The 22,648-nt window shown below is 46.3% G+C and overlaps 1 long non-coding RNA gene across 1 annotated transcript; it reads left to right on the top strand.

The window, feature by feature from the left end:
- Window positions 1–3,961: 3,961 nt before the first annotated feature.
- Window positions 3,962–19,675, top strand: LOC133372695 (uncharacterized). Its single transcript, XR_009759526.1, has 4 exons — window positions 3,962–4,136; window positions 7,379–7,466; window positions 15,793–16,011; window positions 19,395–19,675. It is a non-coding gene; the product is annotated as an uncharacterized LOC133372695 (long non-coding RNA).
- The last annotated feature ends 2,973 nt before the right edge of the window (window positions 19,676–22,648 follow it).

The raw sequence follows: 22,648 nt of genomic DNA, 5'->3' as shown, positions 1-22,648 counted from the left end.
GTCGTATGGCTCTAAAGCTGGGCTCCTGATAGATATAGTCCAACAAAATCTGGAAGGCCACAGGTTTTTCCCATATTCCTGATGTTCAGTTAAAATCTGGCTTCCAGCAACTTGAGCCCTTTCTTCCATGTCCTGCACTCTGGGACGATCGAGAAGAGATCCTGGCCCTCCTCTGTGTGGCAACCTTTCAAGGACTTGAAGAATGCTATCATATCTCCCCTCAGTCTTCGCTTCTCCAGGCTAAACAGGCTTAGTTCTTTCGGTCTCTCCTCATAGGGCTTTGTTTCCAGTCCCCTGATCATCCTCTGATCCCGTTCCAGTTTGTCTGCATCCTTCTTAAAGTGCGGTGTCCAGAACTGGATGCAGTACTCAAGATGAGGTCTAACCAGTGCCGAATAGAGGGGAACTAGTTCTTCCCGCAGTTTGGAAGCTATACTTCTGTTATGTATATACTTCTGTTAATGCAGCCTCAAATAGCATTTGCCTTTTTTGCAGCCACGTTGTATCAGTTTCGACTAACGTGCATATCTTTGCAAGCAATTTTTCATCATATAATGCACCTCTGTTTGTTGCCTCGTATATTCCTTTTAATGCATGCTTTCCCCTAACATATGCATTACTGCAAACATTGTTCACTTGGCGAGCTGCGTGGCAGAATTCAAATAAGTGCCAATTTCGAAGGCTGACTGTGCCGCGGTTCTCATATTGTTTCGGAAAGTGCAAATTTGAGAGATTTGGCTTGAAATGATGCAGATTTCTCACCCATCTGTGATCTAAGAGGCATCCCCTTTCTCAGGAGGGAATGCCTCTTTTAAAAAGAGGACTTCCTCCATCTCTCGTGTGCAGTACAGAAGGTCCTTCTCAGAGCAGGGATTGGCGATCCTATAGCCTTCTGGTTGTTGCTGAGTCCTAGTTCCCACCATCCCTGGCTATTGGGACATGCTGGAGTCCAACAAAATCTGGATGGACACATTTCCGCCATCCTGCCCAATTATTTGCCCATATTGGCTGGTTTTCAGAGCTAGACTGCTCTTGAAGCTGGAGGCTCCATTTAGTAATTATAGCTCGGGGGCAGGAAGTGTGCATTGTATGCAGAAGGTTCCAGATTCAATCCCAGCAGCTGACCAGATGCTGTTATCCTGCAGGTTTTAGTTTCTTTCGTGTTTGTCTGTCCACTAAAGGTGAAGGAAGTAGCCTTCTTCCTCCAAACGGGAACGCAGAGGCTCAGTTCTTAAGCTTTCGTGGCTGGTAGCATTTGATACTTCCCTTCTTGGGAAGAAACCCAGCCTTACGCTTGGTCTGAGCCACTTGTCCACCTAGCCCAGTAATGTCCACACTGACTGGCAGCTGCTGTCCAGCTTCTCAGATGAGGGACATTCCCAGCTCAGTTTGGAGAGGACTGGCACCGCAATGGATACAGCCCTTTGTTTTCAGCTTAGCCTAGGCCCACCAGGCAGCCGGGGTTAAAACGGCCACCCATCAAGGCCTCTCCTGCGTGCCGAGATCTAAGCTGACCGCACTCCGCGAGACCGGCAATTAGGATACACAAGCCTTCCTCTCTTAGCAAATTGTTTGCTTTTGTGGCAGAAGCGGGCGGAGCTTGTTTCGTCTCCTCTCCGGCGCTTCTGAAGAAGCCCAGAGAAAGAAATCTTCGCTCAGCGACCTCAGAGCTGCAACACGCGCCAAGTGCAAAGCTCAGAGAGAGGAATGGAACGATCGGCCCATTCCAGTGGTCTCTGCTCCTCAGTTTCCCAACCTGAAATTCAGTTCTCCACATTTCTGCAGCAATTTGCAGATCTTTTTTTTTTTTTAGGGACAGCCAATGTGGCCTAGTGGTTAGAGTGTTCGACTATGACCTGGGAGAGCAGGGTTCGAATCCCCACACAGCCATTAAGCTCACTGGGTGACCTTGGGCCAGTCACTGCCTCTCAGCCTCAGAGGAAGACGATGGTAAAACCACCTCTGAACACTGCTTACCATGAAACCCCTGCTCACAGGGTCGCCGTAAGTCGGGATCGACTTGAAGGCAGTCCATTTCCATTTTCTACAATGTTAGAATAATCTGGCCAGGTTTGAATGCTGCTTCCTGCTCCTCTGTCACTCTCACCATCTGACTGTCCTTTCTCACTGTCAGAGATATGGCATCAATGACTGGATTCAGTGACGGCACTTTTATCTCCTGCTACTACCAAACTGCTTGATGATGTAGATGGGATGCTATCAACAGGGTTCACCGCCCTTCCCTCTGCAATTGCAGGATCTTCACTCTCAGCAGCATGGCTTTTTGAGGCAGGAACTCCTTTCACTCTGATTGGCTTCAGCCAGCAGGAAAGGCAGAGGAAGCAAGTCTTCTTTTAAAGCCATCCAAGCTGGTGGCCATTACTGCGTCTTGTGGGAGCAAATTCCATAGTTTAACTATGCGCTGAGTAAAGAAGTACTTCCTTTTGTCTGTCCTGAATCTTCCAACATTCAGCTTCTTTGAATGCCCACGAGTTCTAGTATTATGAGAGAGGGAGAAAAACTTTTCTCTATCCACTTTCTCAATGCCATGCATACTCACCTTGTAGTGGTGAGTGGGCTTGCGTGTTCCAATGAACCCTGTGAGCGATGCTGTCGGGAGTCATGTACTCCCAGCAGGGTCACCCATGGCGGTAAGGTCAAGGGAGAGGAACCAGACAAAGAACAATCCAAGAATGTCCTCAATGGCAGAACAGGCGGAGGATAACAATGTGTATGTCACAACGGCTGTGAAGGTGGATGAAGGCTGCAGCAGATAAAGGACTTCCAATCATCATGGTACACATGTCATTGGATCAAAGCCTTTTTCTGTCAAGATTGTGTGTTGATCGTGGTGCGCTGATCTCCCCACATAAAACAAATTCACGCACAGGCGTCTTCCATAACAAACGTCCCATTGCAATCAGTGAATGATGACAAGGGCAGGACTGTGAAATCCAGAAGCCCCTAGTCGTGGAATGGCACATTGGCGGTGGATACAGATTTAGACAGAGCGATTGTTAGAGACTGTATTTTGGAAGACAATCTTACTCTGTCACGAGTGATCACCAAGAATATAGGTCAGACTGAGATTGGTGGGGTGGTGCCCCTTTTGCCCTAACAGACCAGCCTCCAGAGGGCACAAACCATTTGCCCTAATGGACGAGCCTCCAGAGGGCACAAATATTTGTGCCCTCTGGAGGCTGGTCCATTAGGACAAATGGGGCATCGCCCCACCAACCTCAGTCTGACCTCAGCCAGCCCCCCCCCACCTGCCTCCTTACATATAACCACTCCAGGGGGCGACAGGGCCTGTCAGTGCCCCTTGTAGAACTCGGCAGGGAAGAGGAAGGGGACATCACTGGAATTAGTTGGCTCTGCCTCTTACTGGCTCTGGCCCCGGCCACTGTTTGGGCTCTCTGCCTTCCACCTCACCAACCCCAACGGGCACCAATATACATATCTTGATAAAAGTGCTGTGGGTGCTAACACCAGAGCAACAAGTACCACCGTCGCAAAACAACCAACAACAACACAGGGTGTGTGTGTGAATGAGAGCGTGAGAGACAGATGCCCAGCTCTGAACTGGTGCCACACCCTGAGTCCTCAGAGGACGATCAAGGCACCCCAGAGGTCAGGGACCTTGACGATCAGGCGGGGGCCCCTCTGACTCCAGTGTTGAGGATCCCTTTGAGGTGCCCTCTGGGCTGATATCTGAGGAAGAACTACTGGAAATGGCAGAGGTGGTGGAGGTGACCCCTAGTCCTTGGGAGCACCAGCACCATGGCTTCTAATCCAGGCTGAAGAGCGATAGCACGGTTATGCACCTACAGACCCAGAGTGAGCAGTCTACTTGTGAGTAAGGGGTATCCTCATGAGTAAGCAATCCCTGATGGTCCTTCATGGCCAGCAGCTGTGCTTAAGGTGTGCTTTAGGAGGCCAGAGTATAGAAGGTCTCTTTCATAAGACTTTTAGTTGCTAGCAACAGTGGAGGACTCTGGTTTTTTAGCTAGATAGGAGGACTTGCTGTGTTGTGCCTTGTGGAATATCTTATGTGGCTGGCCTTGCTTCCAGATTATGTTTTGACCTGTATGGGTTCCCTGTGCTTCTCAGTGTACGCTGGTTGCTGAAAATCAAAGGTAGGGTGAGTTGCTGTTGTACAAAGCTCCTGCTTCTGGGGTTCCTGGCAGAGGTTTCTGGTTGTCCATTGTGAGTGCAGGATGGTGCACTAGATTAGCTTTTGGCCTGATCCAGGTGCAGGCCTCCTAGGTCCTGATGGTCAGCTTTAAAAGGGGATGAGACAAATTCATGTAGGCTAAGGCTGTCATTGTTTGCTAGCCATGTTCTACCTTCATAGGCAGAATGTGTCTGAATGCTAGTTTCTGGGAGTTGCAAGTGGGGTCAGTGCTCTTCCTAGTAGCTAATGCTCTCCCCATTCATGCTTATTGGCTCCAAGGGATGCATGTTGTTGTGGGAGAAGATACGAGTCAGGATCTCATTCTCAACCCACCAGCAAAAATAAAGGAAGGGCAGAGGGTGTGGCTGTGATTATCATGAAGGAACCCTGTGTGTCTTGATTTGCCGCTACGCTGCTGTGCTAACACACACAGGGAAGTGTTTGTTGTTGTTGCAGCAGGTAAGCTGGTAGCCTGGTCACTGTTTTGCATTCTCTGCAGTCCCCAGGCCTAGCTTTGTTGCAGGGTGTTATGGGGGAAAATGGCAGCTGCCAGTCACAACAACAAAAATGGTGGCGGATGTTCAGTAAAAGTTTGGCAAAAGCGGTCTTCCTTTTTCTGGGGGGCAGGAGAGTGAGAGAGAGAAAAGTGGGGGAAGCAGAACTTTTCTCAGAGAGATAACTTATGGGCAATTCTGGATCAGCTCTCTAGTAGTTCAGACAGTCCTGGACAGGATGCTAGCTTAGGTGGACCAGTGTCCTGATCCAGCTACTGGGCTGTTCTGATGCTTGCATATGCTCCCTCCACCAGGGGTGTAGATGTCTGGGGTCTTGGACCCCTTACTTTTTTGGGAGAAGGGTCCCAGCAGGGTTGCTATGTGTCCAGGATCCTATGATCCAATCATATGACTGGAGCAAGGGGAGGGAGAAGATTGAATACAGTTGAAAACCTATTCCTGGATCGGAGGAACCCGCGTTCAAAATTTGGTTACAGGTGCTGAAGAAGTGCCTGGATGTGTAGCAAGCCAATAAATTTCCAGGCTATACAGTAGAGGCTACATCCCTCTCAATACTACTCTGACCCATTGAAGTTAATGGACCCATGTAAGCCATGCCATTTAATTTCAATGGGTCGCCTCCGAGTATGACTAACGCTGGATTACAACTTTACACACGTAAATATGAACTGCAGATAATAAAGAGAGAAAGATGTTGGGACGTATAAAACAAAAGGTTTTCTGAAAGTGAAACAAGAGTGTATGAAATGGAAACTGACTGCCTTCAAGTCGATCCCGACTTATGGCTACCCTGTGAATAGGGATTTCATGGTAAGCAGTATTCAGGGGAGGTTTACCGTTGCCTCCCTCTGCGGCTAGTCCTCCCCAGCTGGCTAGGGACTGCTCAGCTTGCCACAGCTGCGCAACGCAGCCCCTTCCTTTTCCGCCACTGTCAGCTGGGGGGCAACTGGGCTCCTTGGGACTATGCAACTTGCTCACGGCTGCTCAGGTGGCAGGGCACGTCACCCCTGAGCCACTCCCTGTGGGGGTGATCTTTAGCTGGCCCTTGACACCCAGGAGACACGAGCGGGGATTTGAACTCACAGACTCTTTATTTTGCTTTCTATATAGATTTCTGAAGCCTGCTGTTTGATGTAATTAATTTTCAAGAAAGCATGTTTGGGATTGTGGGTTTATTTTCACATCCCATTTCTTATTTTGTTACGTTTTGTTTTGTTCATATGTGAAAATAACTTTTCCTTAAGTAACTGCAGGGGCACAGCAGTTGGGAAGGGCAAATCTAATTCCCCGTTGACACACGGGCTAGTTACCTAAAGGATTTGGAGCACAGCCGCATGGGCGCAGATGTGCATCAGGTTTGCATATGCTAATTTAGATGTATAGCTACAGATTTAGGATTTAAATGGTGCAAGAAGGGAAGCTGAACAATTTCCCATCCAAATTGCCCCAGATAAATTCTCCAGTGTGAACTCACCCCAGGTCACTCCGAATGAGTTCCTTTCTCATTGATTTACACCCCCAATTAATTTTCCAACAGATCCTGCTGTGAGTTAATTCAATTTTCCTGTCAGTGAGCTCCATTTATCACCCCCCCCAAATCATCTCTAGATCAGGGGTTTCCAATCCCCCCCCCATGGACCACTTGGAAATCGCTAAGGGTTTTGATGGACCACTTAATGATTTTCCTGCCTGTTGTAGCATTTGCAATGCACTATGCTAAATGCTGTATAATTTTTTTTTGAAAAGTATTTTTACAAACACTCCCTGGACCACCTGAATGAAGCTGGTGGACCACTGCTGGTCCATGCATTATAGTTTGAGATCCCCTGCTCTATATAAAATCTTAAATCAACTCTGCAAATTAATATCCTACCCTGCAACCCAGATCAGCCCTTGTTAGTTTCCCCCAGTTGTTGACCACTGAGAGAGATTCAGTACTTGTGTCCCAAGGGTCCACTCCACCAGCAGCCCTGCCGTGCCCCTCTCTATGAGATGTCCCAAGTCTGGGATTTCCTGGAGTTGAACTAAGTTCTCCTCAGAGTAGATCCATTCAAATTAATGAACCTAAGTTAGCCACATCCCCATGAGTCGAGCTTGCGTTGGATACAACTCATTTGAATTTTGCTAGCCAATTCATCACCTGATGGCTTTAAATTCCAAGGACCTCTTGTAAGAATTAAGACCCCACTTTGCAGTGGCCTTCCAAGGCAACCTTCAAAATCCAAATTTGAAAATATGGATATTTTTAACTGAAGGGTTTTTTAAAAGGAGGAAAGGAAATAAAAGCCTGAAATATTTGTAGTTTTGAGCACAAATGTTTCTGACTGAGACTGAAACAGCACACTCGCATGGGGAAGTTGTAGCCTCCTTAGCCTTGCAGGTAATCCAGCCCTGCCAGCCTGCATCTACTCACCATCCACCAGGTCTTGGCTGCCATGTCGTAACACAACTGCCATTTCACGGTGCTCTCCCCACTCTGTCCGGTCACCCCAGCGGATCTTGGGAACTCCATGCGACTGGATGAAATTGCTGCAAAGGCTTCTCCGGATGACCTATCCTGACCCAGCACTCCAGGATCTGGAAGTCAGCTTCAACTGCTGGCCAGCTTCAATCGGCATCCTTGAGTATAAAATCCAAACAAAAAAAAAATAAACCCTACAGCCTCAGTTTCTCTCGCTCCTTTTTGTAGAACCCAAGTCAACCCCTCGTTGGGGGTGAGTCAATGAAGAGCAAAAACTTAAATGTTGCCAGAATGGAAACCGGTGGTCTTCTGAAAAGTAAGTCCAATTTTACGGAAAAGCATTCTAGCTAAAAATTGGTATTTCTTGGAACAACTTTCCGGGAGGAAAAAAGATGGAAAAGCAGGCCAAATTTTTTTTTTAATCAAAGCAAAGAACACAATGCATAGGAATGGATGCAGACCAAGCATGTCGTCCCGTTTGGGTATGTGGGTGGCCAAAGATTCAGGCTGCTAGTGGTGCAGCACCACGGAGGTTGCGCCTGTGTGGGGGTGTAATAACCGAGGGAAATGTATGGTAAATGGTTGGTTCCTGGGAGCTGCTGAGATATCTTTCTTTCCTCTCTCCCTCCCTCCCCCGTCCCTGTTTATATCTGAATGAATGAGAGGGTATTTAGCACATGCTGAGCAGTGAGAGGTAGATATCTTTTGGAAGAAAGTAAGGCAGGAAAGGATCAATAATTGCTGGCTTTTGGTTCCCCTTTCCTTGGGGGTGAAGTGGGGCGATGATGGATTAACTGTTCTTCCCAGGCAGTCTGTCTCCGACAGCAGTAGAATGTCTGGTGTTTAGAACACTCAGGTAGATTGCTTCTGACGAGGGAGGATCCATTGAAGTCAAAGATGTGGGGGGGACTTGTGGCCCTCCAGATGTCCGTAGATGACAACTCCCATCATCCCTGCTAGGTGTAATGAGAGTTGGAGTCCAAGAATGTCTGGAGGGCAGCTGGTTCCCCCAATCCCTGATTTAAAGCAATTGTGGCTAGTAGCCACTGAACTTTTTTTCCTCCATGAATTTATCCACTCTAGGGATAGGGAGCCTGTAGCCCTCCACTTGTCATTTGACTTGAATGTCCGGCAGCCAGCATGATCAATGCTTGGAGATGATGGCAGTTGTAGTTTTGTAACATCTGGAGAGCTCTGCAGCTTCCCCTATCCCTTCTCTAAGAAGCAGCATTCTCCATTGCATGCAAACGATGGAGGAATGCCTCTGTTTAGAAGAGGCATCCCCTCCTGAGAGAAGGGAGGGATAATGAATACTCTGGAGGACAGAAACAAAATTTAAAGGGATCTTGATAGACTGGAGTATCAGGTTGAAAACAACAGAACAAAATTTAACAGGGATAAGTGCAAAGTTCTACACCTAGGAAAAAGGAACCAAATGCACAGTTATAGGCTGGGGGATCCTTGGCTCGGCCATACTACATGCGAGAAGGATCTTGGGATTGTTGTTGATCACAAGCTGAATATAAGCCAACAGGGCGATGTGGCTGCAAAAAAGGCAATTGCTATTTTAGGCTGCATTAACAGAAGCATAGTTTCCAAATTGCATGAAGTACTAGTTCCTCTCTATTTGGCCCTGGTTAGGCCTCATCTTGAGTACCTAGTTCTGGACACCGCACTTTAGGAAGGATGCAGACAAACTGGAACGGGTTCGGAGGAGGACGACGAGGATGATCAGGGGACTGGAAACAAAGCCCTACGAAGAGAGATGGAAAGAACTGGGCATGTTTAGCCTTGAAAAGAGAAGACTGAGGGGCTCCCTGGAGTCATCCAAGTGGCCTCTGTGGGAAGCTGGTTGCTTAACTCGAGGTAGTTGCTGCAGGGTTTTTCTGATGAGCGATTCCCCTACGAGGAAAGGTTGCAGCATTTGGGGCTTTTCAGATCAGAGAAAAGGCAAGTAACAGGGGACACAATCCGAAGTGTATAAAATAATGCATGGTGTCTTGAAAGTTGAGAGAGAAAAGTTTTTCTCTCTCTCTCTTTCTCTCTTAACTCTCGGGGACATCCAATGAAGCCGGACGTTGGGAGATTCAGGATAGACGACAGAAAGATCTTCATGCAGTGTGTAGAAACGATGGAATTCGCTCCCACGAGAGGCAGTGACGACGGCCACCAACCTGGATGGCTTTAAAAGACGATTAGGCAAATTCCTGGAGGATAAGACTGCCAGTGGCTACTGACCATGATGGCTATGCTCTGCCTCCGCAGTGAGAGGCAGCATATGTCTGGACACCAGTTGCTGGAATCCACAGGAGGGGCGAGTTGCTCTTGCGCTAAGGTCCTACTTGGAGACCATTGGGACACCTGGTTGGCCACTGTGAGAACAGGATGCTGGACTACATGGGCCCCCTTTGGCCTGATCCAGCAGGGCTCTTCTTACGGAGGCCTATTGTGATAGAAGAACCTCCATGTTCAGGGAGAGTCTACCTCCGAATACCAGTTGCCGGAAACCGCAGGAAGGGAGAGTTGCTCTTGCGCTCAGGTCCTGCTTGGGGGCTTCCCATTGGGACATCTGCCTGGCCACTGTGAGGACAGGAGGCTGGACTAGATGGGCCCCCTTTGGCCAGATCCAGAACCCTCTTATGTTCTGGGCTATCCAGATGCATGTCAAGCAGTAGAGAGTAAAGTCTGTTGAACAACGGATTCTTCCTCCCTGCCTTTCTAACCCTCCCCCTCTGCTTGTCACACGAGGTGGGAGGTGGTGACTCCCCTCTTTATTCCAGCCACACTGTTATTTTCTAGTCCTTTGTAATTGTACATAAACACACAGTGCCTTCAATCCCTGCGCCAGCCAACCTGGCATCAATTGCCCTGGGTGTTCGTGGGTGCCTTGGGAAATCTGGTAGAAAATAAAAAATGTCTTTGCAACTCCCTAGGAAAAAAAGAAATCCCTTATGCAGGATCTCCACTTAAAAGGCTCTCGGAGGGCAGAGTTGGGACAGGGAGGGCGTCTCCCCAAGGGTGTGCCTGGGACCTTAAAAGACTCCGGGGTGCAGGCCTGTAAAGGGCACCCATTTGCCTACCATTTACATAGGCTACTTGTAGGGGTGGGAAGAGCTGTCAGTTTCGGCTCGTTTTTCCAATGTTAAATTCAGTTCTCTACATTTCAACAGCGATCTGTGATTTTATTTTATTTTTTAAAAATCCTCATGAAAATTCTCCGCCATTTTAGTGCAGATTTCTCCAAATACACACATTTTTGTAGGCAGTTTTGACAAAGGTGCACAGTTTAGCAAGCCGTTTCTCATCATTTCATGCCTTTTGGCAAGTTATTTTCACTCATGCGTTCATTTCTACACACCCTTTCCCCTAACAAATGCATTTTTGTAAATGTTGTTGAGTTGGTGAACTGCATCCCAAAACTTGAATAAATGCGAATTCCAAACGGTGGCTGTGTCTCCGTTCTCATATTGTTTTGGAAGTTGCGAATTTCATTGATTCTGCTTGCAATGCGAACTGAATCGAAATTCTCACCCCTCCCTAGCTCCTTGGCATGCAAATGAAAATTTAGACCAGCTTTCAGAGAGCGAGGAGGAGAGAGAGAGAGAGAGACATTCTGGCTCTCGCTGTCTTTCAAAATTCCCTGCCTCTGAAAAGAGACCTCATGGCTACCTCACAGGGAAGTCATGAAATGGCTAAGATAACTGGTTTTCCAAGGCCAGAATGTGTAGGATTGTAGGAAAGTGTTTTATACTGAGTCAGACCATTGACTCAGTATAAAACAGTGAATGGCAGCAGCTCTCCAGGGTTTCAAGCAGGGAGTCTGTCCAGTCTCAGCCCCACCTGAAGATCATAGAATCATAGATGAGTAGAGTTGGAAGGGACCTATACTGCCATCCAGTCCAACCCCCTGCTCAATGCAGGAATCCAAATCAAAGCATTCCTGACAGATTGCTGTCCAGCTGCCTCTTGAAGGCCTCCAGTGTCGGAGAGCCCACTACCTCTCTAGGTCATTGGTTCCGTTGTCGTATGGCTCCAACAGTTAGGAAGTTTTTCCTGATGTCTAGTCAAAATCTGGCTTCCTGCAACTTGAGCCCATTCTTCCGTGTCCTGCACTCTGGGACGATTGAGAAGAGATCCTGGCCCTCCTCTGTGTGACAAACTTTCATGTACTTGAACAGTGCTATCATATCTCCCCCTCAGTCTTCTCTTCTCCAGGCTAAACATGCCCAGTTCTTTCAGTCTCTCCTCACAGGGCTTTGTTTCCAGTCCCCTGATCATCGTTGTTGCCCTTCTCTGAACCTGTTCCAGTTTGCCTGCATCCTTTTTGAAGATGCTGGTGACTGGACCTGGGACCTTCTGCGCGCAAATCAGGTGCTATACCACTAAGCTATGGTCCTTCCCCTGAAGGTAAAGTAAGATTCTAGTCCTCATGGTACTAAATCAAGAGATTATTTTAAACAAGGACCTAGGCAGCTGCTTTATACTGGCACCTCCAGATAGGGTCGGGAACCTCTCCTGTCTGAAATCAGTGTGCAGCAGACAATGCTGAGGTAAAAGGACCTAGTGGCCTGACTCAGTGTAAAAATCCTTTAGAAAATCACTTCTTTATTAAGAATCTGAGGACTAGAATCTTTGTCTTTGGTCAAAGCACCATAGTTATGTGGAAGAGCCTTTAATTAGCATGCAGAAGGTTCCAAGTTCGAGCCAGACCATCTCCAGGTAGGGTTACGGATGTCCCCCATCTGAAGCCCCTGAAGAGCTGCTGCCAATCAGTGTTGACAGTGCTAAGCTGGATGGACTCTGTATAAGGCTGTCCCCTATGGAGGCTCACCTTGAGATGCATCTGGGCACTTCAGGATGATTCTGAACCAGTTGCATTCAAACTTTTGAGGCATCCGCTAGCTTCCACTAATGACCCAGCTAGGGATGGAAGGAACAGTCTATTTTATTTCTCTTAGTTTCCCATGTTTCAAGTCTTAAATTCATTTCTTTACATTTCTGCAACAATTTGCAATTAAAAAAACCACTCATGAAAAGTCTCCTGCATTTGAGGGCACATTTCTCCTGACAAACACTTTCTTTCATGGAGTTTTGGCTCCTGTACACATTTCTTGCAAGCAATTTCCCCCAATATAATGCACGTTTGTGTTTTCGTTAATAAATTGTAAGAGCACTTTCCCTTAATAGATGCGTTTTGGTAAAACTTGTTTGGTTGGCGAAATGCATCGCAAAATTCAGGTAAGTGTGAATTTTGTGAACCATCCAGAGAGCTTTGGCTATGGGGCGGTATATAAATGTAATAAATAGAAATAAATAAATTTCCAAAGGATGGAGGCATGTCAGTTGTCATATTGTTTTGGAAAGGGCGAATGTAGTAGACCCGGCTTTGAATGCAAGTTGAATTGCATTTCTCACCCATCTTGATACCCCACTTGCAGAAATGGGGAACATCATTTCCTATGAATAGCCCCACTGATGTTTACTTGCACAAATGGTTTGCAAAGTATTAGCCGCTTGAAGGCATATAACAACAAAGATGAACCAGCAATGCCTCAACTGTGCCGTGAAGCAGGAATGAGTAAAAGGTAGGAATGGGCGGGTCTGTAAATTTCAGTTTCTCTGTGGAGAGATCCACACCATCCATTTAAAGCACATCCAACACACTTTGAAATTGCATGACTTCCCCCAAAGAATCCTGGGAACAGTGGTTTCCCCTCAAAGAGTTGCCAATTACCAGCAACCTTAAACTGCAGTTCCCATAATTCTTTGGGGGAACTTATGTGCTATAAACTTGCGCGGGATGTGCTTTAAATAGATGGTGTGAATCCTTCATCAGCTTTCTATTTTTTAAGTTCTGTTCTCCACATCAACGTGTGAAAAAATTAAAATTCTCATGAAAATGCACCAACATTTAGATAGAGATAGATTTTTATTTATAGTCATAGACCAAACTGTACATATACAAATACACACATGCACATCAATACTTAAAAGAAGCATTAAACATAATCACTCTTGTGAGATACCCTCTTAATAATAATTAATTTTTCTGCTTATCTTTTTTATGGAATGTATTTGTATTTGATTGTAAATCACCCAGAGTGGCAGGATAACCCCTGCCAGATGGGCATCTAACAAATTTAATAAATAAATAAATAATACTGCGTATTAAAACAATAAAATTAAAAGATTTAATTTAAAAAGAGAATTCTCTAATCATTGCTTTTCGACACTCAGTAGCTGCTGCAAAAAAGCTGGCTACTTTTATTGTGACCTGGGGGTCCCGGTCAGTTAATGAATACTCCAAATGAAATAAATCCGATCTACCTGGGATTTTTATTAAAATCTGAGATAATGAAAATAACTCTAAAATCACGGTAAAAAGAATGAAAAAACATGACAGCATTTTAATGCAAATTTTCCTTAGTAGATGGAAGTTTGCCTAATATAATACACACCTTGGCAAAGCAAATTTGTAGTTATTTTTGGTAATATATGCATGTACGTGCATGTTCCATCCCAGTATATGCACTTTTGCACACATTCATTGGCTGGGCAGTGCATCGCAAAATCTTGCAAAGTACAGTTTTCAGACGACGACTGTTTTGGTTTTCATATTATTTTGAAACGCCCAGATTAGGTACGTTCACCTTTACATGCAAACTGGACCAATCCCCGTTCTCTCCTTTCTAGTAGAAGGTAGATCTGGAATGACCGATAGATCTCTGTGTGTTCTGCAGTAGATTGAGGAGGCATAATTGTTTAATCATAGCAGTAACAATCCATCCTCTGCCCAAAATTATACCGCTGAAATGAAGAAAGCTGGGGGCGACTAGGAGTCTTTTTTTTTTTTTAATGTGGTAGTGTTGTGGGCTTTCTACAAGTTCTGGTCTCCAAAAACAAATTCCTGAGCTCAGAATGCTTTTCATTCTAAAGTGTACCTCTTTGGCGCTACTTGGCTTTCTAGGCAATTCCTGTATTTCTGTTTCCCAGCAGAGGGGGCAGTTGCTCCACACAGAGGATCATTAAGAATTCCTTTTCTGGACCAGATCTGGTGGTATGGAATCTCTGGGGCTAATTGGGTACAATTGCCCCTGAAAGACCAGGTCCGCAGCCTGGGGGTCATTCTTGACTCTCACAAGAAGCTGTGATGGCCGCCAACTTGGATGGCTTGAATTAGACACATTCATGGAGGGTAAAGCTATCGGTGGCTACTAGCCACGATGGCTACGCCCTCCCTCCATGGTTGGAGGCAACAAGTTTCTGAATACCAGTTACCGGAACCTGCTGGAAGGGAGATGGTCTTGCACTCCGGTCCTGCTTGCGGGCTTCCCATTGGGGCATCTGGTTGGCCACTCTGAGAACAGGATGTTGGACTAGATGAGCCGCTGGTCCGATCCAGCAGGATCTTCTGATGTACTTTCCAATCCTGCTCTAGAATCGAAGCTGGTATGCCCCTGAATACCATTTAACATGAGAGAGGAGAATCATAGAATCATAGAATAGTAGAGTTGGAAGGGGCCTATAAGGCCATCAAGTCCAACCCCCTCCTCAATGCAGGAATCCAACTTAAAGCATCCCTGACAGAAGGCTGTCCAGCTTCCTCTTGAAGGCCTCCAGTGTCGGAGAGCCCACTACCTCTCTGGGTCATTGGTTCCATTATCATATGGCTCTAACAGTTAGGACATTTTTCCTGATGTTCAGCTGAAATCTGGCTTCCTGCAACTTGAGCCCATTCTTCCGTGTCCTGCACTCTGGGACGATTGAGAAGAGATCCCGGCCATCCTCTGTGTGGCAACCTTTCATGTACTTGAAGAGTGCTATCTTATCTCCCCTCAGTCTTCTCTTGTCCAGGCTAAACAGGCCCAGTTCTTTCAGTCTCTCCTCATAGGGCTTTGTTTCCAGTCCCCTGTTCATCCGTGTTGCCCTCCTCTGAACCTGTTCCAGTTTGTCTGCATCCTCCTTGAAGTGTGGAGACCAGAACTGGATGCAGTTCTCAAGATGAGGCCTAACCAGTGCTGTATAGAGGGGATTTGGAACCTATACTTCTGTTACTGCAGGGCATTATCGTGCCCAAGTAAGGGATGGGGGCTTCTCACAAAAGGCATCTGTTTGGCCAGGATGCTGAATTGTTTATTTTTTAATATATATCCTGCCCTTCCTCCCAGCCGAAGCCCAGATGGCCTCCCTTTGGCCTGAACGAGCTGCGAGGCTCTCCAAAATCTGGTGACGAATTCAGAGGAGGACTATTTTGGAACCCACCCACCCGATTACACGCCAATTTATTTATTATAAACATTTCTAGCCTGCCCTTCTATCCTGTAATAAGGCACTCAGGGCGGCTTACGATAAAATCGAACACGTGCATAATAAAATTGTACACAGTGAAGATCACAAAAACATTAAAATAAATTTAAAAATATAAAATATATATATATATATATATATGTGCCCGCGCACATACACACAGACAGGGGACTGGGCATCACATCTTCGAGAGGCATCTAGCAGCCTCTGAAAGGGTGCCTTTAAGATATAAAATCTTGCTGATCAGGTGGTCCTTAATAAATCCCCGCCTCTCTCTTGCCTGCCTCTTTCTCCCCCACCTCCTCACTCTTTCTTTTTCATCATCCTGACGTCAGGAGCTGTCCACGGCCCTTGGTGCTGAAGCAAAATGGCTGGCTACTAGGTACCTGGAGAGGGAGAACAGCTTCAGAAGTATGCAATTTCCCAGCAGGCGACAGCACACACCCTTTCCCAAGCAACGTCCGAGCTGAAAGCCGCATCTAACAAGACCAGCGTGCCGGAAGAAAAGAACTGGCCCTAAAGAGAGAGAACCATGTCTTTGCTTTGCGTTGGAGGTAAGGGTCTAAAACCTCAGTCTTCTCCCTCCCCTCCAAAAAGCATATTTGGCTTTTCATGTATGTGTGCACCAGATTGCTGGATTTTTAAAAAAAATCTTCCTTAAGGGCTGTGCCTGTGTCGATGGGCGCATTATGCGCGGTAGTCTTCTACCACCGGTGTCAGTGGAAATGAAGGCGTGGGGATTTGGCAGCAGAGGAAGGGGGTTGTGTGCATGTGTGATACATATTCTGCCATTACATATGCAGAAAGAAAGATTTGTCTCTGTGGACAAGTGTGTGTGTGTGTGTTTCTGAATGCTCAGACCTCAGTCTGTCAGTGGAAGAGATGACAGGAGTTTTCTCTGGGGCATGTTTAAAAGGAAGGCATTTTTATTTTTCATGAATGGGTCCTCTTTTGCTTGAGTAGGTTGAGGGTGTGGTATGGAGACTCATCAGACTCTTGGACAATCTCCTCAAATTTATTTCAAGGAAGTGTCGCTGAAGGGAAGCAGGGCTAATTCTCTCCTTTTCGCCTCCAGATCGTTTTTGCTAATAATTGTGCCAGGGAATTAAATTCACCCCTCCCCCCCCCCGCTGGAGTGGGAGAGGTATGGTTTTGCATCTTTTTAGTTTTCCTCTTTTTCTCATTTAAAACAAAGATTCAGAGGCTAGATATTAATAATCCTTCCTTTCCATCCTAATTTCTCCTTTTAATACACATGTTTATCTTTCCCTGAGGCCAAGAAGGCAAATTTTAAAAGCAATTCTCCCCCTCCCTCAATCATCAGGGTTGAGAAATATTATATATCTATACTGTGTGTGTGTGCATGCAACTATATCTATATGTATTTATTTTATTATTTGATTTATCTGTATCTATGTATCGGGGTTGTATATAACGTCAACCATAAAGTAGACCCATTGGATTGACTTCTAGGTATTTAGAGTAGGCCCATTGAAATGAATAGACCTAAGGAAGTCATGCCTATTCATTTCAGTGGGTATGCTAAGTATGACTCATGTTGGATACAACCCATTAATTTCAATGGATCTACTCTGAGTCAAGTTCAGTTGGATACCTATATCTTTGTGTGTGTGTGTGTGCCTATCGAGAGATTTTTGTTTTCTTTCCATACTCTATTTCTTTTTAACGTCTTGGGGTACCGGTCAACCCCCTGATGTTGAATTCCAACTCCCAGCAGCCCCTGCAACTAGCATGGCCAATGGTTGGGGATGGTTGGAGTCGGGCAACCTCTGGAGGGTCACAGATGTTCTGCGCCCCTGCTTTAAAATATATTACCATTCTGATTAATTGCATCATGGCGTTCATGGCTTCCATATGTTGCAGCCTCTACTGAGTTCATATGGCTTTAGAGCAAAAGATTAGAGAAATCTGAGACGTCTATTTGTTGAGACATCTAAATGGAGCCTCCATGTACCAGTGCAGGATAGCATTTCTGTCTTAATTGCTAAGGGTCATTGAGTGGGGGTGGGGGTGATCACCCTCATACACTCTTTTTGGCTTCCTGGCCTGGGTATTTGACTGGCTGCTGTCAGATGAGAACAATGGGCTACATAGGCCTTCTGGTTTGATCCAGCGTGTGGTGCTTCTTATTTTCCTCTGAGGAATTCACTACTGCCGGTTGGTGATGGCACTGACAGGTTGCATGGCCTTTTGAAAAAGGCCTAGGCTAATTCTGTGGAAGATGGGCCTGTCTTTGAATGGATATTGAGCCATGGAAGCCGAATGGGAGCCTCCAAGTACAGGGGCAGTCTACCCTGCGAAGCTAATGGGGCTTGGGGGCTTCCCAGAAGAGGCATCTAGTTGACCACTTTGAGAACAGGATGCTGGACTAGATGGCCTGACCCAGTACCAGGGCTCGTATTTTTTTTGCATTCTAGAGTTTTGCGTGGAAAAGGCGACGTGGGCCCTTGGCATCTCCAGCTAAAGAAGATCTCGCATCATAGAATCTGAGCCTGTGGAGAGTTCTTGTTAACTGGATGATGCTGAGCTGGCTTGCCCAGTAGGATGAGGTTGTACAGGGCCAACTCCTGTGTTCGGAAGTATAAATCTGCAGCGATCTTCTCCTGCTTTTTAGCAAGTGGGCCTATTGCCAAGTACGGCAGAGTGTCCACTTTGCATGCAGATCTGGCCCCCGGCAACTCCAGTTTGGGCAGGGAGAAACTCCTGCCGGAAACCTTGCAGTGCTGCTGCCAGTCAAAATGGACCATTGGTCTGACTCCCTATAAGGCGCACACACACACACACACTCATGGGGAGATAGAGGCATGAGCATCCTCAGGAATTTTTCCAGGGGAGGGGACAAAACGTTTCAAAGGAAGAGGAGTCTCATTTCTCATTTGAAAATTGAGGAGAATCTTGCCTGTACACTTTGTTTCCTGTCTCATGTTCTATAAATGCTAAAAATTTACCCATTTTTTTAAAAAATGAAAGCTGGGATCTTGAAGACCATGGTTCATGGAAGAGGCAATGCACTCGCACTCGACCAGGGGAGTGCCTCAACATGGAGGGGGTGCTGAAAAATGAGGAGAATCGGGTAAAGTGGGGGGGGGATCTCCCAAGTCAAAATATGATGTCAATAACCACCAATCCACCCCGAGTCAAACTGTAGGACCTATGGAGGAGGAGGAAGTGGATTATAGGAAATACCTCCTTCTGCTTGAGATCTATCAAGCCACTACTGGACTCAAGAGTCCATCATCCTGAGCTTGCATGGTCAAAGGTCCTGCCACGGTAGAAGGCACGGAAGGGCCGTAGTTCAGTGGATAGAGCATCTGTTGTGTCGGCAGAAGGTCCCAGGTTCAATCCCTAGCATCTCCAGGTAGAGCTGCCAGTCAGTGTAGACTGAGAGTTGATAGGCAGTTTCTTAAGTTCCTAAGGCAGCCATTTGCTTGAAACTCTTGTAGCTCGAGGCACGCTGCGTGTGTGTGTCCATGTTTCAAAATGCGGCTCATTAAAAATTGGCTTCCCTGCCAATATGCCATTTTATCCAGCCCATTCGAAGCAGGTCAGGTGATATCGTCCGTTCTTTGTCCTACCCAGAGTGATCCGCTCCATCTCTTCCATTCACAAAACTGGGCCTTTTTGAGGCTTGCTTATTTAAATGGCAAGCGCCCATCAGTAGTGTAGTGGAAAATTCATGATAGTTGCAGCCACCCCCTCTTTTTTTGCTGTGGGGTTGAGAAAGATCTTTGTTAATGCCTGCTCCCACAATAACAGATGTCTCTAGGAGCCAATCAGCATGAAAGGGGAGAGTGTTAGAGTCTTCTCAGTGGCTGACTTGCCTCCTTTCATACTGTTGGCTCCAATCAGCAGCGAAGGACAAGGAAGCATGTGAGAAGACTCTTCTCAGTGGCTAACACATTCTCCTTTCATACAGATTGCCTCGTAGAATGCTGGAGACAAAGAAACCCTGCTGGGACCCTGCTCCCAAAAGAGTAAAGGGTCTGAGACCCTGGACAACTACACCACTGGCGCCCATATTAATGGGCAGGCACCTCTAGGGATTGAAGGATCTGTCAGTTTTGGTGCTCTCGATGTATCATTTTTTAATCTTAAACTGGGCTCTCCACATCTCTGCAGCCATTTTTTTTTTATCTTCATGGAAACTCTTCCGCCTTTTGGAGTGAATTTCTCCTAATAAACAGATTTTTGTATGCAGTTTTGACTCATGTACACATTTTTTTGCAAGCAATTTATCCTAATATAATGCATTTTATGTGTGGTTTTTTAATTTTGTGCACACGTTTCCCTAATATATGCAGTTTTGTAAATGCGGACTGGTTGGAGAACTGCATCACAAAATTCAGATAAGTGCAAATTTCGAAGGAGGGCCGTGAGCTTTGGTTCTTATATTGTTTCAAGAAATGTGCAGTTTGATCAACTGGGCTTTGAATGTGAACTGTATCGAATTTCTCCCTATCCCATCCCCACCCCAAACACAGGACGTTAGGAAGCTGCCATATACCAAGTCAGACCCCTGGCCCATCCAGCTCAGTATTGCTTACCCTGACTGGCAGCAGCTCTCCAGGATTCCAGACAGGGAACATTCCCAGCCCTATCTGGAGATAGAGCTTGAAGCTGGGACCCTTTTGCATGCAAAAGCATGTGCACTGAGCTACGGTCCTCGCGTTAAAGATAAAGGAAGACTCAAGTCCTCAGGGTTCTGAATAAAAGGCTGATTTAAAGAGGGACCTAGAAGCTACCTTGATACAGAGCTAGGTCCTTCCCCTATTTGGCTCAGTAGTATCTACACTGACTGACAGCAGCTCTCTAGGGTTTCAGGCAGGGGACATTCCCAGTCCTGGAGATGGTCAGGCATTGGACTTTGGACTCCTTGGATGCAAACGCATGTGATCCTTCTTGTCCGCAGATGCTCCTGTCAAGGTATAGAATCATAGGATAGTAGAGTTGGAAGGGACCTATAAGGCCATCCAGTCCAACCCCCTGCTCAATGCAGGAATCCAAATCAAAACACTCCCAAAAGATGGCTGTCCAGCTGCCTCTTGAAGGCCTACAGTATCAGAGAGCCCACTCCCTCTCTAGGTCACTGGTTCCATTGTCATATGGCTATAATGGTTAGGAAGTGTTTCCTGATGTCCAGCTGAAATCTGGCTTCCTGAGACTTGAGCCCATTATTCTGTGTCCTGCACTCTGGGATGGTCGAGAAGAGATCCAGGCCCTCCTCTATGTGACAACCTTTCATGTACTTGAACAGTGCTATCATATCTCCCCTCAGTCTTCTCTTCCAGGCTAAACAGGCCCAGTTCTTTCAGTCTCTCATCGCAGGGCTTTGTTTCCAGTCCCCTGATCATCCTTGTTGCCCTCCTCTGAACCTGTTCCAGGTACATAGTGCTTAACCCCAGTTAAATCACATTGGTGCGTGAGGCAGAAAATCTAGCAAGCACACATGTCCCCTTTCCTTGGCAGTGTGAATACACTAACAACCGCTAATAATTTACTGGCCTTTCATGACACCCTCTGAAAACAGATTCCTGCTTCACTCTACCGAATGCAGGGATTTGAGAGCTAGCTGTGGGATCTCACCCCACCCTCATTGCTCTGAAGCTATAAATCAGAGCTGTCAGATGGCGTTTGGTGCTCTAGGAACACGTGCTTGCAGGGAACAATTTATGAATGAATGTACTTACAGAAGGATCATTCAAGGGAGTTGGTGTGACAGTGAATGTCAGTCCTGCTCAGGGTCGACCCATTGCAGTTAATAGATATGGCTAGCTTAAGTTCATTAATTTCAGTGGGTCTACTCTGAGTAGGACTTGGTTAAGTACAACCCAGTGTCAGTGTGGATGTTTCAACGGCCCTCGTCAGAAGGGAATGGGTCTGTTATGGCCCTTTTAAAACAGAGTGGATCCTGATATGTCTGGGTTGTGATATTTTGTTTCATAAAACAGTAGAGTTGGAAAGGGCCTATAAGGCCATGGCTCAAATCCTAAGCAGCACTGTTCAGAACGGATCAGTTGCTATAGAGAAGATTCATTTTGAACTTTGCAGTGATTTTTTTTTCTCCCTTTATGAAAACGTGTTTGAAATTTTCATGGCCCCCTCCACCTCCCCTAGGGGTGAGGGAGAAACTTGCTTCAGTTTGCTTATTTTTAAAAAAGCAATTTATAGATTGCCAGCTCATTAAAAATATTATGGTGGTGCAACAATAAAACATCATGAAATCATAAAGCCCAGGATCAAGTTCTTTAAAAACCCTTGACGAAACAAAGATTTTCAGCAAGTGATGAAATAGCACAAGTGTATGCCCCCATCTTTATATTTAAATGGGATCTAAATCTATTTATTATTTGATTTGTATCCCAGCCTTCCTTCCAGCAGGAGCCCATTGTGCCGACTGGCGCTAATCAGAGTGAAAGAAGGTGAGTCGGCCACTGAGGAGACTCTTCCCAATAGCTAACAGCCTTCCCGTTTGTGCTGATTGGCTCCTAGGGATGCCTGTGGTCTACACTCCACTGCAACCCTGAGAGTAAGGGAGATAAGGGAAAGGAGATATGGCTGTGAGGGGCCATGATGTGACTATCATAAAGGGGACCCTGTACTCCTGAATTTGCCACTACTCTACTGTTCTTCAGACATGCCGAAGACAACCTGAATGAAGCTTGTGGACCACTGGTGGTCTGTGGGTCCCAGTTTGGAAACTTGTGCCACAGAGATGGCACAGAGGATCCAACATAGACCCAGGAGTTGGACCCTCAAGACTGGGTGCTGAATGTGGCCCCCCAGGCCTCTTTATTTGGCCCTTGGTTCTTTCCCCAGGCCTCGCCTCTTTCTTCCCAGGCCATCTCTCTCTCTCTAGCTCTGCTTTCCATCCTCTTTGAATGGTTTTTCCTGGCTGGAATGTGTCCGTGAACTCCGATGATGACTCTCTTGATGGCCTGGATAGACGTGTGAGCAATTGCATGTGGAAACAAGCCTTAATTCCCCTCTCACCCAACTCACTACTAAGGATGGGTGAGAAATTTGGTGCAGTTTGCATTTCAAGCCGAGTGTATCTCATTTGCCCTTTCCGAAACTATGGAAGAACCAAGACGCAGCCGTCCTTCAAAATTCTCACTTATTTGAGTTGGAGTTTTGCAATGCAGTGCGCCGACCAGACAAGGTTCACCGAAA

The sequence above is a fragment of the Rhineura floridana genome, chromosome 18 (genome assembly GCF_030035675.1).
Source record: "Rhineura floridana isolate rRhiFlo1 chromosome 18, rRhiFlo1.hap2, whole genome shotgun sequence".
Classification (NCBI taxonomy): domain Eukaryota; kingdom Metazoa; phylum Chordata; class Lepidosauria; order Squamata; family Rhineuridae; genus Rhineura; species Rhineura floridana.
This window is presented reverse-complemented; position numbering and strand designations above follow the sequence as displayed.